The 15,219-nt window shown below is 45.4% G+C and overlaps 2 protein-coding genes across 12 annotated transcripts in view; one reads left to right on the forward strand and one right to left on the reverse strand.

Annotated features, from left to right (window-relative positions):
• CEP44 (centrosomal protein 44) overlaps positions 1–5,224 on the reverse strand; it is a 52,585-nt gene extending 47,361 nt beyond the window's left edge. For 2 of the 6 annotated variants that reach the window (XM_025202417.1, XM_006022220.3), the window contains exon 1: positions 4,849–4,986. The gene's annotated coding sequence lies outside the window, so the exon portion shown is untranslated. Of the gene's footprint in view, positions 1–4,626; positions 4,758–4,848; positions 5,075–5,101 lie in introns of those variants that run through there. The other 4 variants (XM_025202418.1, XM_025202416.1, XM_006022221.3 and 1 more) reach the window with 4 other exon arrangements.
• A 121-nt stretch (positions 5,225–5,345) lies between these two features.
• Positions 5,346–15,219, forward strand: part of FBXO8 (F-box protein 8) — a 34,664-nt gene continuing 24,790 nt past the window's right edge. For 2 of the 6 annotated variants that reach the window (XM_006022224.3, XM_025202420.1), the window contains exons 1-2: positions 5,349–5,485; positions 7,671–7,739. The gene's annotated coding sequence lies outside the window, so the exon portion shown is untranslated. Of the gene's footprint in view, positions 5,486–5,564; positions 5,815–7,670; positions 7,740–15,219 lie in introns of those variants that run through there. The other 4 variants (XM_025202421.1, XM_025202419.1, XM_006022223.3 and 1 more) reach the window with 4 other exon arrangements.

The raw sequence follows: 15,219 nt of genomic DNA on the forward strand, positions 1-15,219 counted from the left end.
GAGGTTAGGAGAAAATTTCTGAATACAAGGGTGGTCAAGAATTGGAACAGGCTACCTAGAGTCAATCCTCCAACCCTGGAAATTTTCAAGAGCAGGTCAGACAGATACTTGGCTGGGACAGTTTAGTCACGGACAATCCTGCCTTGAGCAGGGGGCTGAACTACATGAGCATATGAGGTTCCTTCCAGCCCTTCTTTCCTATGATCCTAAAAAGTGTTACAGTGCTTAGCAAAAATAACAAATGTTTGTGCTTATGAGCTCCTAATTTCCATACCCTTCCTGAGAGTCCTCAGGATCTTGATAAGTTTCCTCCAGGAAGCTCAGGATGCTTGCACATCCTTCTGCTCCTGTTCAATATTTTCTTCCTGACAGTGGTCTACTCCTTATAGACATAGATTTGAGCGTTCTAATTAGTCTTGATTGTGAGTCCCAGCATAAGAACTCATGTCCTGGCTCGACTGAGTTCAAGTGCACAATCCTGTTTGCTTCAAAACAAGAAAAGTGGAAATAATTTGACAACAGTCTTTGGAAACTGGCTGGATAACTTTCTCCGTGTTTGTTCTCCTCAAATTGAGTTAGGCATTACAACCAGGCTACCTGCCAGTTTAAACTGGCTTTCCACATGAGATGCAACAGAAAATCATATGAAACTTGGAGATTGTAAACAAAATCAATTTTCCATGGTGTTCCCAAGCTGTCATACTGTCAATTCCAAGTTAAAATTCTGGAAATTATAAAGTTATTAAATTATTATAAATCTGCTCTATACCCATGAATACATGAAGAAACTACGACGTTAGAATAATGGTAATGAGGTAGCTAAAAAATGCCTTAAAACTAGGGGTGCACCAAATAAAGGGCTCGTATACATGCAGGGAGCCTGCTCCAATGCGCTGGAATTCCAGTGCTTTAGAGCAGAATCAGTTAATTGAGTCTACTGAAGCGTGGAAACTAATGTGCTCCAGCAGCCTCCAGCATAACATGTATAAACATCCCCACACAGAAAAATGGTGGTGGGAGCTTTAAACTAAAGTTCGTTTGACGAGCTTTAGCTCAAAGCACCCACCGCCATTTTTCAGGGCACATGAAGCTCCAAGCCCTTTTAATTAGCATGACTCTCAGAGCTAATTGAATCACCCCATCACAAACCACCCAGAACACATGTACACAAGCCCAAAGATTTTCTTGTCCGATACCAACAGCTGATTATTAACCAATCATATCAGCCGATGCCAATCCAATCACTGATATTTAGTAATAAGGCAAGGCATTTTAAACTACTGACATAAATAAACCTCTTTTATTTGGCATTCTGCAGCAGCCTCCTACATCTCATATATTAATGTCCCCATGCTTAAAAATGGCTGTGGAGGTACTTGAACAAAAGCTCGCTGACTAAAGCCACTATTCTTAAGCCAATACATGAGACACTACAGCATTTTAATAAGAGCAGCTGTTGGAGCCACTTTAAAGTGCCGCCCCTCCTACCCCAGAGCACATGTAAAAATGCCCATGTCAGCTGCAGCATGCAGGGCTGGCCTAGCAGGGCCTGCGACAGGCTGTGCAGAGCCCTTCAGCTCCTGCTTTTCCACATAATACCCTTGAACCCCAGCTGAGGCAGCTGCCTGAGCCTGCCCAGCAGGGCTGAGGGACAATCCCACAGCATTTCTGGCTGCCCAGGACCGAGTAGTCTCTAGGCCAGGCTCCCTGCCAGGAAGGGCCACGGGACCATTCCAGGCTTGGAGAAAGCTGGCCATTCCTCTTCCACAGTCAGGTCCTGGGCACTGGACTCCAAAGGCGGGGAAAGAGCTCCTTCCACTCCTCGTGCTGCTGCTACCAGGAGCAGGGGAAGCCTGCGTGCCTCTGGGAGGCTGAATGGATCTGGCCCCAACCCTGGGAAGGGCAGGACCCAGCTGAGATGAGGGGTCGGGGGAGGACCCTGCTGCACATAGCAAGGGGGAGAGCAGCTGTCTCCAGTCCTACCAGGCTCTGTCCCGGCCCCTCGGGCACAGACCCCCCAGGCATTGCAGGCTAAGGTAAGTCGGGCCAAGGCAGGCTGGGCTGCTCTGCCTACCTGTCCCTACCCCAGTCATGTCTCTGTGGCACTCACCGCCTCTTACAGCACCTGACTCAGCCCCAGGACGCAGTCCATGCCAACACCTGGGACACTACACCAGCTGCTCTGCTCTGGCCCGGCCCACCAGTGAGGGGAAGGAGGTGGGGATGGAAAACGGCTCAGGCCCCTGGAGCCAGATTGGGCCCTCAAGGTCACCCTGACTCGCAGGAGGGAACCCAGGCATCTGGGGGCCCTGGCCCTGCGGGCAAGAGGGAACTCAGGCATCCGGGGCCCTGGCTAGAAGGCATAATTAACAGTAAGCATTATCAGCTACAATGGCCAAAAAAGCCAATAATGTCATTTTTCTTTTATCAGGGCTGATCCGATAGGCAACCAATATATCGGTACACCTCTACTTAAAACCCAATACCACTGTAGTTTGATGGCAGAGGCTGGGGTATTTCCACTGACTTCCTTAGTTAACTTCATGGTAAAAGTGTCTCCAACAAATTTTTGCAGCATGATGGCTAACAAGCACTAGTTACTCTGAAATAAGAGGTCACACCCACTTTGACAAGCAAGACCAAGCCTTAGACCACCAATTCTCAACTGGAAGGGTGCAGCACCAGGGGTACCTTGGGATCCTGCCAAGGATGCCACAGAGTGCCATGCAATGCTAACACAGGCGTGCAAATATAATTTACAAGGTAAGTCCAAAGACTTCAAATAGCAAGCCATAGCATCAAAAACCTTTTACTCATCCTGTCATGGCTTTTCTGAGTTCTTTGCAAAAGAAGAATTGCCCTAGTATTTTTCTGTAGTAAAAAAAAACAAAAAAAAAGTAAAGCTGACAATTTTCAAGGGGTGCCTCATGAGGGAGGGATCTAATGAGGGATGCCTTGAGTCTAAAAAAGGGTGTATTACCCCAAGTGGTTCTCAGTCTTTTTGGATTCAAAGCACCTCTCCATAACTTTTGTGAATCAGGTAGCTATAAATTAGTTAAAAAAACTAATTTGTAGATATCAGTGTTTACTTCCTGGCAGAAGAGATGGAGGATCATCTAAGCAGGGACAAGTCTGAGCCTGTGCTTATCCCTTAACACCTCAATTATCATCTTACACCTCATGGTATCCTTCATATGATCTGATAGTGAGGTGTCTTGGTACCCTGGTTGCGAATCATTGTCTTTGACTATTTCCTGTTAACATCACTAGTAGTTGCCAAAACAAAGCTTGAGTTGACCTCCAAGGCTACTGGTGTTTATCAGAAACTTGATCTGTCAGTTATAAAACGTTTAGAGTCTGTCAACAACTTCAAGTCCCACATAACAAAGAACGTCTGTCAGTTTCTTAGCCAGTGGAACTTTTAAGACCTCATTGGAATACTAATCAACACGTACTGCTCATATAAAGGCTTTCCTAAAACACTGGCCAGACTAGGCCCGACCAGCAAATCTGACTGATGCATGAATCTCTCACATAAGCAGAAGTTGTAACGTGGAAACATGGTCAGGATGATAGTGGAAGATGTGAAATCTTATTGTGAGATGGATGGAAAGGTACTTGTGCTAGACACACGGGGGTCCAGTGCTTGCACCACAATAAGGCTGGAATCACACTCAGATCTAGCCTGTTTGATGCATTGCTGGGTCATGGGACTTAAGCCCACACAGCAATTTTAGCTCCCCTCTATCTTCCCCCCACTCTCCCCAGTTAATGAAGGGAGCTACTGGACATGTGCCAACTGATTATTTAGAACAAATGAACAAAGCAGAAACAGGAGCAAAGATCATAGGTTAAAAAATGAGCACACTGAGGTGGGACAGAGTAGAGCACACCGGACAGAGCCCACTGGCCTATGAGCGAATTCAGGGAGCAAGTGGACACAACTCAGTGAAACTTTGCATGGAAGCATGAATGGAGAAGGGATAGGAAAACGACCCTGCAGTTCCCGCAGATGTGAAAGAAGCCCGTGGTACAGGACAGTTTAAGACTGGGGTTTTCAACCTTTTTTTGGTCAGTGTACGGCAGTCGGTCGAAAACTGGGGAGTCCCCCGGTGGCTGTCCGGGGGGGGCGGGTACCCCATACATCCGCGACGGCAAAACCAGAAGTGCTGGCAGCATGTGGTGCCAAAGCCAGAAGTGCCGGTGGCAGCGCCAGCAGCATGCTGTGCCAGCGGAAACAAGTGCTGGTGACGCATGGCATGCAGTGGTGCAAAGTGCTGGTAGCCCCCATCCCCCAGACTGCTGCCACATACCCCCCCAAGGCCTTCCCAAATACCCCCAGGGGTACGCATACCCCAGCTGACAATCCCTGGTTTAAGATATTCAAAACACAAGTGGAATATAAAATGCAGTTAGTTTTGACCCCTGTAAAAAAAGAATTGGAAACCAGGGAGGACTTTGTTACTGCAGGGTATTGTTCCCACTACTTTGTCTAAGGCGCCAGTGTGTTAACACCTGGTCTGAGGCACACGTTAGGCCGCTGTGCGTTGAGGCTGCACACGTAGACAAGAAACCTGGCAGAATCCTTGCCACAAGCGGAGCCCGCAGTCATCCTTTACGACAAACCTGGCATCAGGTGTCTCCTGGCCATGACTTTTTTTGCCAGCGCTGCAGGTGCTGAGGCTTCCATACAACACCAGTCACCAAGGCCGGAGAGGGGCACAGCAGCCAGGACACACTAAGCCCTTCCCGCTCCCCTTCCCATTTCTCCAACGCTTGAGCCCGCTGGTTTCCAGCACAGACAGAAGGCGAGCACCCCGCCTCAGGGGCCGCCCGGGGGTCACCCACCAGCCGGGCAGCCCGAGGAAAGGGCCCAGCCTGGGACACCCGCACGGCTTCCGGTCCCTCGCTGCCACGACGTCGCTCCTCCACTACCTTCACAGCATAAAACGCGGGTCCGTCTCTTGCTGTCCCCAGCGAAGCCGGGACACGAGGCCGGAGCCCCTCGCTAGGCACAGCCCGCGCCGTGGGAGCTCTGCCCTGTCCGGCCCCGCGACAGTTTGTCCGTTACCAGCCGCCTGCGCCGCAGCTGCCGATTCACCTAGCCAGATTCGCCGCTCCGTCCCCTGCCCTCCCAGAGCCGTCCCTCAGGGAGCCCCGCTCCCAAGCCGCTCGCCCGCAGCAGCAGGGCAGGCTCGGGAGAAAGGGGAGTAACCGTCGCACTTGGCGCGTGGCGAATCTGCAGTCGCGAGTTCTGCTTCCGGGGAGCCTCGCGGCGGGGTCGTAACTTCCGGCAACAACAGCGACAGTCAGAGCCTGGGAGCCGGAGGCGGCGGCGGTTCCTCGGGGTGTTTTTGAGGGGGCAGGAGGGGACTGCAACCCACTCCCTGCCGAGGTTGCTCGAGCCTGTTCCCACCCGGCGAGGCTCCCGCCCCGACTCGGACCTGACTCGTCGCGGCGGCGGTTGGGATTGGAGCTTGCACAGGTAGGGACAGCGGGAGGGAGCCTGGTCCGGAGTGACGGGCGCCATGGCCAATCGCAGGGCGCATATCGCTTGCGGGGGGGGCGGCTGGCTGAAAGGCCCAATCCCGTGCAAGGAGGGGGCGGGGCAGGGCATGTGAGGGGAGTAGGGAGCCTTCCACCACGGGGCGTTGGGGGCAGACACTGGGTGTGGGGGCTCTTCAGTAACTACATCGGCTCTTGGACCCTCCCGAGGGGTGGGGGCTGTGCCAGGCAGCGTGATCCACCGCCGTGGCGCTCCGTCCCCGCGGAAGAAGGAACCTGCTCCGTCGAGAGGAGTAGCCAGCATTGCGGGTGGGCGCGGGAAAGCCCTTTGGCAGCCCGTGGGAGTGTGTAGCTGTTCCCTGGCGAGCGACCTGGCTCCAGTGTGAGGTGGCTCTAACGGGATCCCCTGCACGCACCCATTGGAGAATTTAAGTGCTCACCTGAGCAGTCAGGTGGGGTGGTTGTTATATCAGACCAAAAATGGCAGGCCCCATCTAAGTTAAGTCACAAGACCTAATTTAGATCCAGAATAAGTTAACCTTGCCCAGGGAATGTCTGCACATGAGCCTTAAGGCTGGGGAAGCCCAGCCATTCCCCCAGCCCTAGGGTTCTTCCTACCCAACCCCCACCTTGACCGGGACTTTCATTCCCTTCCCAGCTGGGTTATTTTAGCTCCCCCATCCCAGGACAGACATCCCCTCCCTGCAGACCCACCAGCCTCCTCAAATCTCACCAACCCACCCCCAGTTACTTACATCAAGTTCCCCATGAACCTCTCTCAGTGCTGACAAATGTGTGCTCCTGGAACTCCTGGCCTATGATCATAAACCAGGTGTTTTGAGCATTTGTACACACCTGTTATTAATGTATGAGACCCACTATTTATACCCTAGAGTATGTCAGCTTTGTAGCAGTATAGGGTTATAGGTTCCAGGTCCTGTGCATCTCAGAATCTTGTTATACATTTGCTGAGTAGTTTTTCCTACTGATCATGTGAGAGCCTAATCAAGGAGCCTAAATGGTAGGGGAAAATACATAATTGAAGCTTGGAGAAATACACTGCCATTGCTTATTTTGATATGACAATTTAAAAGAGGAGAATTTTTCATAATACAGCTGTGGTGACTGTTAGTAGTCATTCACTAATCAGAGGTTCTTGTACTCAAAATTACTTTGTTCATTATGTTCCAATAATGAACATGTTCATCCTGGCTTACTGCAAAGCTGAAAATAATTACTTAGGAGGCAGGGAGGAAGGGGGTAGGGAAGAAGAAAGAGGACACCCACTCTAACAAATGGCAGATTAGCAAGGCTCTGAAGTTTTACTCTTGTGGCTTTAGCATAATTAGTCCTGGGCTGGTTTAAATAATATGATAGTTTGTGACATCAGTTAAAATGGTATTTAATAATAAAAATCTATTGTAGTTTGTTTAATCATTTCTGCATATTACATTTAAATTAAATCCATTCAAGGTTCTTTACTTTAAAAAAAAATCTACTTTGGATGTCTTTCCACAGAAATACCTTGCATGGATGTATATTACTAAGAGCCAAGTTACTTGGATATTATGGCAGATTACTTGCATTTTTCTCCCAGGATGTATGTAAACCATGCCCTGTTTTCTAATATGGAATTAATTGGAAGTGATTATGTTCAGACTAGTTTAAAGAAGATTAAGAGAACTAAGAAAATTGTTCATCTTCCATTTGTAATCATTGTTAACGATTAGATTGGCTCTTTGCATTTAGAAATTCCTGTGTAGCTGCTGTAGTTGAAACATGGAAATAACAACTGCAGCTGAAGTTTGTGTAGATTTGTTGTGTATATAGAAGGGTTACTTAAAGATTAGGCAGATAATCTGTTTTGCAGAGGATCATGGGCTAGTATAAAAATAACCCCAACTTCCACATTTACTGATTTGAGTGAACTTTATGCCCTCAAGCAGACACAGTTTTTAGAGAATCTTCCTGATAATGATGCTTTTCTTTTTCCTATGTACACCTCCTATAATATTCTGACATCAGCCATTTCAAATTGAAATCCTGTGATGCTGAAAAATGACAGCTTGTGTTAGCAAGTTTCTCAGATAGAGAGCAAATTGTGAGGGAACAGTTTGCAAGGAGGAAAAAGGCAGGCTGTGAGTTTTTCCTGTTTTGTTTAAAAGGTTGTTTTATTTGGGAGGAATGGCTGAGGAGCCCCGTTGGGAGCAAAACCCACCTGCAAAAGCCAGCAGGTAGGCAACTCATTTGCAAGGACCCCAATCTTGATTTAACTGTCTAACGACTTCTGTAATAAAAACAGCAGCAAAGATGCCCACTGCAACACCGAGATGTAAGAAAGTAGTTTAACACGTGTTACGACAAGGTTTTCCCTCTCCTTTATGGTCACAAACTGAGAGTTCCACTGCACTTTTAGGCAGAAGGGAGAAGAGCAGCTCCCAGGAGGAACCATAGGTCTTGCTTTAAAGCCTTTGAGGTATGAAGGCATCAAAACAGGGGTATCGCTCCTGGTCAGAACTTCCAATAACTTTTCACCATATCAGGGTATCTTTGGTTATGGTTCAGAGGCTCCATAGGATCCCTTTAGTCCCAAAAGAACTCTATAACACGTGCCTAGTCTGTGCTCTAGGACCAGGGCATAGGCCTAAGGGAACTGTTACCTCTTTTTCTAGTTTATCCACAAACACACTCATGCACTATAGATATATGGCCATATTCATTTAGATTTCTCTCACAATCGTGAGATTCTGTTTATAAGGATAAGGCCTAGCTATTTTTTAAATAAAAAATGAATTCGGAAGAAATGGCTGGATAATGCCCATTCCTGGCAAACCATCAGCTGGCTCTTTTTAAAGGCCAGCTGGCATTAAGATGGACACTACTCCTCTTGGCTGCTGTTATTTCTATACTACATACACAACTATAAGGAAAAACCCAAAGCTATGCCCTGTTTAATTGATCTAGCAACTACTGAAGTAACTCAAACCTCCTAATTACCTCTTTTAAAAGTTAGATGCCACTTGTTCAAATAAGCAGTAATTTTTTTGTAAGTTTCCATGTATATGTACACTTGATTATGTGTCCTATTTATGGCATGTCATGACAGATTAAGTAATTGTTTAAAATAGGTGTCTAATATGTTGTTATGGGATAAGCTGACCATGTGCTGGTTTAATCAGTTTTCCAGTCTGTTAGGACTCTGTACATTAAATAGATAATTGTATAATACAATGTGTTGTAGAATTGAGAAAGTGGTAGATAAAAGTAAGGAAAAAGTTGCATATTATTGATTGAGAAATATCCATACTGTTCTTTTCTGAGAAGCAACAAATTACATTTATCGAGGTAAGGAATGTGTTCTTTATCATTAATCATTTTAAGAAAAAGAAAACTTGTGGATAAAAGATATAAAGGAAGGTTGGGTATTTAATGCATTTGACTAAAAACATTGATTTGTTTTTAAATCTAAAAATTAGTTCTGTTTGGATAATGTTAAGCTGTGTTCTCAGATCAGTGGTATTTGTTCACAGGAGAAATAGCAGTTTCTTATTGTATCCTTAAGTGACTTGTGTGACCTATGAACTGATAGGACTGCTCCAGGAATTCTTGATTAGATTTCCACCCCCCCCCCCCCCCCCCTTTTTTTTAAATTTCCCCCCCCCCCCCCCCAACCTTTTTAGAGCAGCAGTCTGTACTTACTATTCCTGATCTTTCCAAGATAGGCCTTTTTTTGCTGGGAGACAGCTATATTTAGTATAGTGATATTTCTTTTATAGAAAAAATGTATTAAGTGGGGAGAGAGGTTTAATTAATGGAACTGGCTGTACATTGATAATGCTTTAAAAGCTCAAATATACATTTTAAAATGTGGTGAAGGACATTTTATTTGTTCCTGAGTGAATCAGAGTATTAAATGCTGTTTAGTATTCTCTGCATTATATTGCTTAGGTGTAGTTCCTTTCCTAGATGATTCTCAGTTGTGTATGTTGTATGCACTGGCTGGTATTTCAGGATCCTGCTCTGGTTTATGTGTAAGCAAATGGACAAGCAGCTTAGATTTAAGAGATGGTTCTTAAGGAACCTACCACTATTGTTTCCAGACTAATTAATGTTAATCTAGCAAGAACACAAGGAATATGCAAAATTTAGTGTTTCATGAATCAGTCCTCAGATTCAACACCTCCTGGTATGAGCAGTGTTTCTGCATAGCTTAAGAAGGTATATGCTTTCTAAGTTGGAATATAATGTCAAACTAAGAATTAGTTATAGGATTTTGGAATAAATTTAGGTAGTTCAGGATGAAGAAAAATTAAAGTGAATGTCAGGTTTTTCCTTCAGCAAGAGAACTGCTCATCTAACTTTTCCAGTTTGTTCTTCAAACAATATTAAAAATATTGGAATCCTGCTAAACATAGTTCATCTCAAACCCTTCCTTTTCCAAGATATTAAGATGTTAAGGAAAGTTTTCCAGATTCTCCTGGTGTAGTAAGTCTCAAATTCCATCTATCTCCTTGTCCCAATCTATTCCTTTCCTTTCCCATTCACCCAGCATTTGTACCTGATGATTTCTTCTTCCATTGCCTGGGTGCCAGTGGAGAATGAGAATGCAAGAGTGAGAGACTCTCAGTTCTGCTACCTGGCTTCATCTAATTTCAGAGCCACTGGGAGAAACCAATGAAAGGAAAGCCCCTGTAGCCTTGGATCATAGCATACTAGCTGTATATTGTATATATGTATATTGGCTAGACTATGAATTTTATGGAGTGGCAAAAAGGTGTATTTTTTTTTTGCTCTTTCTCCCTCTATGAAGTATCAGGGCAGTTAATCGATAAATATTGCCTCTCCTGGGACCTGCCTCTTCAGAATCTACTGCAAAAGTATGTTCATTCTATTGGGAAAGGTTTGCAATCCAATTAGAAAAGGCTCCATTAGGGTTGTTTACATAAAAGCCTAGTTTGGCTGCTGCATCATTCAACTGTCAGTCCAGATTATATTTGTTTTAGTTCTTCCCTCCCCCCCCTCTTTTATGAACAGACTGAAATTATGCCAGTTAATCTACAACCTGTAGCCATTAGATAAAAGAATAGCTTTCCATGGTAAATGGCCCCAGAACATTAGAGAAATATTAATATTATCTTTCCAAAGCAATTGAGTCGAGTCCACCTATGCAAGCAGGCTTTTGCTTTTTGGAGGTGTTTGTTTGTTTGTTCCTTCATTTAAGGTTAATTTTCTAAGTTGCTTCAGCATGCAGGTCTTAGTGAGCAGGCCATCTTATAGGCAGTGCTTTTGTCTGTATTATCCATCCATTATGTGGACGCCAGTTTTTGAAGATTGAGCATTCATAGCCCCAGTCAGTAGGAACTCCAGGGGCTTAAATGGCCTATACCACCATGTAAAAACAATACTTCTAAGCATCTATTAAAGTTTAATCTCTCTGTTGTACTCAAGTCCATAGAAGTCCATATATCTTTCTGCTGGGATCTTTGATTTGAAGCACCATGATAAAGGCCTTATTTGGCATACATAGAGGCCTAATTGGCCTAAGCGTCCATCCATGGGAATCTGCAGAACCAGAGCCAAAGTATTTTTCACTGCTCTAAATATAGGAGCCTTTAAACCATGTCCTTTGGATGCTAAAGACTTTGTCAAGTGCATGCAGATTTATTGGAGATAAAAATTAGTTATAATATATTATACAAGTGTTAATTTTAATTTCATGATAACATAAATCAGAATATACTACAAGGTGTTTTGATTCCTTTAAAAAATAAGGCTTGTTGTGTTCTTCTGATATTTAGAAAGATAGCAAGTTTACAACAATGCTAAATGTGTTCGGGACACCCATCCACATCAGCAAATCTTTTAAGTAAATACCTGCCTGCTAGGGCTGTGTGGAACTTCGGTAGCTGATTCAGTTTGGAGGAAATTTGGCCCGATTTGGGGACTGAATCACCGAATTGAATCAGGAGACCAGTAAAAAGCTTTGAATCTGTTCGAGCCACCTGAATCACTTCGGGAAAGATTTGGCCGCTTTGGAGATTCGGTCATAGTTTAAACAGGCAGCTGACACAGATGCCTCCAGCTGGTAAGTCTGTTGGGGTGGGGGAGGGAGGGATTGGGGCTGGGGCAAGCTGCCTGGGGACTGGGGGTGGCACAGCAGCCCTGGGAGCAAGAGCTCTGCCCTGCTACTGTTTGCCTAGCTGGGGTGGGGGATGGGGCAGGATGTGAGCGTGGCTTGTGCCAGGCGGAAGCGGGCAAGTGGCAGCAGGGCAGAGCCCCAGTTGCCACACCTGCATCCCGCACTTTCCATGCAAGCTGGCAAGCAGTGACAAGGCAGAGCCCCCTCTCTCAGTGCTGATGCGGGTACGGCTGCTCCGGAGCGGAGGCTATTCCCTGCTGCTGCCCAGAGTGAGCTACACCTGCATTGTGCCCCTCCACCCCTGTACCAGCTGGGCAAGCAGCAGCAGGGAAGAGCCCCCGCAGCTCCCCCTCCGGGGCCGAGGCAGGTGCAGGGGGAAGAGCCACAGGAGAAGCCCCCATGGCTGCCCTGCCATGCCTGGCCCCATCCCCTGCCCAGGCCAGCCTCCCAGCACTTTAAAAAAAAAAATGAAAAAAAGCATCGCACTCACTGGTTCTGGCAGCAGCAACTGGGGCCTCTGAGGGCTCATGGCAGAGCCCCCACGCACAGCGCAGGGCAGTGGGGATTGCCCCACCCCCTCTGCCTGACACCCACACGGTGGCTGCACCATGACACAGGTGCAGCACAGCTTGGCAGGGCTCCACACACTGCCTGGGAGCTGGGGTGGCTCCACGTGTCAGTCAGAACCCAACACTGCTCAGCCCCAGTGACCCCAGCACCCAGGCAGCATACAGCACCCTGCCAAACCACGTTGCACCCACACAATGCGACAGCTGCCATGTGGGTACCGGGGAGGGGGGGAGGCAATCCACGCTGCATGGGTGGGTCTCTGACACGAGCACCCAGAGGCTCCAATCGCAGCTGCTGCAGCTGGTGAGTGTGGGGCTTTCTTTTTTTTTAAGTGCTAGGGCTGGGCAGGGAATGGGGCTGGGCAAGGCAGCCATGGGGGCTTCTCCCATGGCTCTTCCTGGCCAGTCCGAATCACCAAATCTCTCTGAATTGGCGTCAAATCTTCTGAAGCCATTCAGCTGAATCAATTCAGGACAGCGATTCAAATCTCCAAATTGAATCACTGTCCTCCGAATCAGCCAAATCCAAATCAAATATTTCCCTATTCACACAGGCCTACTGCCTCTATTGGCTCAGTTTCAGTTTTGCGGCTATTGGCAAATAACTTTCTACAGTCTGAGGAATACATATGATGCTTGCATTGTGACATGTTTTGAGATGTCATGATAGGTAGTCACTTCTTGGTGCATCCCCTTACACTGTGACAAGATCTTACCACAAGTATTAGAATTAGATCTGCTAGCTAGTCTTGCAGACTTCAGATTTGGTCTTTTTCTTCAAAATTAAACACTAGATGATGGCACAAGGCACCAGATGGTGGTAGGTGTTCTTCAGCTGCTTCAGCCATAACCCCACAGATACAAAGCCCTGAGTTTCATCACAACCCCAGCCACAGCCAACTAATAATAATAATAAAAAATATCTCAGGAAGAAAATTACCATTATAGATAACTTGCAGGTTAGATATTTTAATTCATTTCAATCTTATTGTTCTTCAGTTACAGTTCATGGATGATATTTAATAGTAGCTGCTCTACTGCACCAGTCTGCTCTGTTCATTCCCCACTCCCAAGTCTTCCATAACTATGCTTCTTCCCATCCATTCTTTCCTTATTTTTCCTGCCTTCCCCAGCAATTCAGTATTTTCTAAAAGCTCATACCCTCACCAAAGATTTGTATGTTAGAGAGATACTTAAGTAAAACATAAGAGATTTAAGCGGGGGGGTGCGAAATCTGTTGGGTTTTTTTTTTCTCACATATAACCTCACCTTTTCCCTAAAGCCAGCTGGGAAAAATTATATATGAGGAGAAAGGTTCCCCACAGCTATGGAAATTTGGAGTGGGGGTGGAGAAGTGGTAGTATTAACTGCCGTGGATCTGGGAGCCACCACAGTTAACGCTGCCACCACTCCCTCTTTCGCTTTCACTACCACCTAATTTCTAGACCCATGGGGAGCCCTCTTTCCCAACTGCATACCAGTTCAAAATGGTGTATGGGGGTCTGCAGCAGTAGCACCAGATCTAACCTAGCACATGGCCCCAGATCTGGCACATGAGCTCCAGAGCCAATGCACAGGGTTGTACCAAACAGGCAGCCCTGAAGCTGGCACATCAGATTGGGCCTTGCATTGTGTCTGCAGAACTGCGTGGTAGATTCGGCCTTTCAGCATGGCCCTAGCACCACATACTTGATCAGGCCCCCACCTTGGGTACTTACCCTTACTCCAGGGTAAGATCTCCCCACCCCCACCTGCCCCCCTTTTTGGAGACTCCCAAAAATAAGGTGGGAGGTACCTTTTGAGAGGCTTCTTATAGGCATGAAAATATAGTAAGAAGTATAAAAAATAGAAATTGTTCAAGAATTAAATAAATACAACATGGCAGAAGCAAAAAACAATTCTACACACTTATATGCACTTATTTTTTTAAGCTATAATTTCATGGCCTTTACCTCATCTTTCTTCCCCACTTTTCTTTTACTTGTTACGTTTGAAACTCTTTGGAGCCTTCTTATCATGTGTCAACTTAATATAACAGGGCCCTAATTCTGATTCTGTGTGCTACCAGACTAGAAATAGTTTTAACATGCCTGTGAGAGCCTATCAGACCAGTCTTCAACTGCCTAAATGTGTCTGGTTTATATTGCTTTTTGTGAACCAGCTTCAGGAAACCGTAGAGCTCTGGAATGAATGCTTATCAATTATTTTATGCTACTCTGCTGTCATAGCAGGAGTTCCAAATAAGAAACTCCTTACTGTGAAATTCAGTAGCATTTGGACAATGAACTCGTATCACAAACTGGGAACGTGTAAAGTACTTCTTTGTCCCTTTTAGTAAATATAATTATTACTGAAATAGTTGAGTGTGTGTTTACTTAACTATGTTGTAGAGTTAGATTTCAGGTTGTGTTTATAGCATACAATGTAAGTAACTGGCAAGAATTAGCACAGTTACCCGCACAGTTGGGTTATAATAAAAAGCATTTCCAGAGGACTTTATTAAATAGAGTTCTTCTGGTGTGATCAATAAGATCTTTAATATTGGTACACAGTAGCAGCATAAAAATATTCAAATACTGAAAGTACCCTTTAAAAAAATCTTTACCATAAGACACTATATTATAGCCTTTAAAAAACCAAACATTCTTTTAGTTGGGGAATAGTAGCAAAAAGAAAACAGATGTTTTCTCATAGTGTGGTTGGTTTATAAGTTTTCTATGCAGTGGGACTTCCATCATCTTGAACTATTACATATCATGAGAGAAGTCTCAAAATTTATGTTAAATTTCCCTTTTTTAAATATTATTCCACAACTCTTAATTGCAAGAGTAATCATAAATAACCGTCAATCATAAATAACTTCATAATTCAGAGTATGCATACTTTTCATATGTTTATAGTATCTTAACCTGTTCTTCTCAACTCACTCCTTGCTATTTTAAATTGTTTTCATTAAAGAAGAGATTCTTCATGGTCACTGTCCAATAATTTGTATTTTTTTTTTGC

Source organism: Alligator sinensis, unplaced genomic scaffold (genome assembly GCF_000455745.1).
Source record: "Alligator sinensis unplaced genomic scaffold, ASM45574v1 scaffold211_1, whole genome shotgun sequence".
NCBI lineage: Eukaryota > Metazoa > Chordata > Crocodylia > Alligatoridae > Alligator > Alligator sinensis.